Source organism: Anolis sagrei, chromosome 6 (genome assembly GCF_037176765.1).
Source record: "Anolis sagrei isolate rAnoSag1 chromosome 6, rAnoSag1.mat, whole genome shotgun sequence".
Lineage (NCBI taxonomy): Eukaryota > Metazoa > Chordata > Lepidosauria > Squamata > Dactyloidae > Anolis > Anolis sagrei.
In genome coordinates this window covers 117206245-117209136 of record NC_090026.1, presented here as the reverse complement: position 1 = coordinate 117209136, position 2892 = coordinate 117206245, and positions in this window count along the sequence as shown.

The window sequence follows — 2892 nt, the reverse complement described above, 5'->3', positions numbered from 1 at the left end:
GAAAATGAACACGTCAAACTCTGGGACTTCCGAGTTCAGACAGACAGAATTTTGGAGCACAATACTCCTGACCTCACGATTGTGTTAAAAAACAAAGTATGGATTGTTGATGTTGCAATCCCAGGTGACAGCAGGATTGAAGAGAAACAACTGGAAAAGCTGACACGATATGAGGATTTAAAGATTAAACTGCAAAGACTCTGGCACAAGCCAGTAAAGGTGATCCCAGTGGTGGTCGGCACACTGGGTGCAGTGCCTAAAGACCTTGTCCTGCACTTAAACACAATCAATGCTGACAAAATTACTATCTGCCAGCTGCAGAAGGCCACCTTACTGGGTTCTGCACGCATTATTCGCTGATACATCACACAGTCCTAGATACTTGGGAAATGTCCGACATGTGATCCAATACAACAGCCAGCAGAGTGATCTTGTCTGCTGTTGACTCATCTTGTTGTGTTTCAAATAATAATAATAATAATAATAATAATAATAATAATAATCCAGCATAAATATCTCTTTTGCTGTGTCATAGTGTGTTTTTGTGTCAGAATAACAACAACAATAATAATCTTTATTTCTAGACAGCTCTCTCTCCCCGAAGGGACTCAGGGCAGTTTACACATACAAAAAGGCAAGCATTCAGTGCCTCAGGTGAGTACAAACATATGAAAACAAGTCCACATAGGGACCACCAAATGCAGCATTGCCCAAACACAAATCAAGTAACATGAAAGGCACTGCAGACTAATTCAACCTGAGAAGTCAGCCAGAGCAGAGCACCTGATGAACCAACCTGGACACAGCATTTTATTTGAGAACACAGAAATGTTGGACCGCTCTAACAACTACCATATCAGACTACACAGAGAAGCCATTGAAATCCAAAAGCATGCGGGCAATTTCAACATAAAGGAGAAAACCATGAAAATGAATAAAATCTGGCTATCAGTATTTTAAAAAGCTCTAAAATCAGAACGGTAAATAAAGAGCAAAACTCAAATAGCAGGGGGATTCCAGACAGGAAACAATCAGAGCCAGTTAACACCTCCCAACAAAGGATTGCCCTAGGCAGCAACCAGCCATTAAATACTAATCAACGTGGCCAACTGCATCATTCACACTTGCCTCAAGCAGACAAGAGTTCTTTTCCTCCACCCTGGATGTTCCACAGATATATAAACCTCACTTGCCTAGTTTCCAACAAACCCCATAACTTCTGAGGAGGCCTGCCATAGATGTGGGCGAAACATCAGGAGAGAATGCTTCTGGAACGTGGCCATACAGCCCAGAAAACTCACAGCAACCTAGAATTTCTTTTTGTTATTTATGTGAATTGAATAGATTCTGCATCAACTGAAGTCTAATGTTGAGACTAGAGCTTGGGAAAGTAACCTTTTTACACTATAATTTCCATTTTACTATGGGATTCTGGAGTTGCAGTCAGAAAGTAACTTGTTCAAACTGTGTTGTAGGTTCCACAAAATACTTTCTAGTTCTTACCAAATATAGATCAACTTCCACTTACTTGCTCAGCTGATGTTCTTTGTAGCCACTTGTTGCTGCTCATTCGTTCGGTCGTTTCCGACTCTTCGTGACTTCATGGACCAGCCCACGCCAGAGCTCCCTATTGGCCGCCACTACACCCAGCTTCGAGGATCCCATCCATCCATCTTGCCCTTGGTCGGCCCCTCTTCGCAACGGGTTAAACCACTGAGCTGCTGAACTTGCTGACCGAAAGGTTGGCGGATCAAGTCCAGGGAACGAGGTGAACTCCCGCTGTTAGCCCCAGCTTCTGTCAACCTAGCAGTTCAAAAACACACAAATATGAGTAGATCAAAAGATCTCGCTTCTGCAGGAAGGTAACGACGCTCCATGCAGTCATGCTGGCCACATGACCTTGGAGATGTCTGCGGACAACGCCGGCTCTTCGGCCTAGAAATGGAGATGAGCCCTCCCCCCCCCCCCCCCCCCGAGTCAGACATGAATAGACAATGTCAGGGGAAATATTTACCTTTATGGAAATACAATCAGTATTTTCTACATTTTGGTGAAGAGTTAGTACCAGGGTGACCCTTATGTCTACTGATCAAGGCAGCTAAAATTCATATTGTCAGAAATATTTCAATAATGAGAAATATTTGAGGGAAGGGGTTTTTTTTTGGTTTTTTTAAAGGGACCATGGAGAAAACTCTGTTAGGAGTTAAAAGTATGTGAGAGAATCATAACAGAAGGGGAGAGGTGGCTTCCCAGTTAAATAAGTGTAAGTGTGTGTGTGTGTGTGTGAAAAGCAATAGTCTGAGTTAAAAGGGAATTAATTGGGGTCAGTCATAGCTGCTGGAGTCCCAGTTGACCTCAATCAACATGAAAGCCTAAGGAGAGAATTGGATTTTGTACTGAAAACTTGTAGGAAGAAGTGTGGCTGATGGCTCCTAAAGAAGGGAGGACAAATAGCCTTGGCAGCATCAAAATTAAAACAGGCAAAGCTTGTCTTGTCATGGAAATCCAAAGTGGGATAAAATATTCAATCTACTTAATTGCTGAAGGTTAAGTGTAATTTTGGGGCTACCAACTCCCAGCATCCCAGCCAGCATGGCTTGTAGTGTGGAAAAGTAATAAACATAATTGTCCTAGGGTATTTGTATTGAATTTTGCAATACAGACCTCTGATTGAAGAGGATAATACAAATGTGTTCACTATGGGCTGACAAATACACACAAACATGTATACTTTAGTGAACATAACATATTATACAAGAAGGACATTACTTACAAAAATGTAGATGCACCCAAAGTCTTAGTTTTACATTTTACATGTATATACTTTTACTTTTGAATAAAAGGTTTGCTGAAATGCATTGAATTGCTTTTATTTGGTCAGTTGGAACCTAT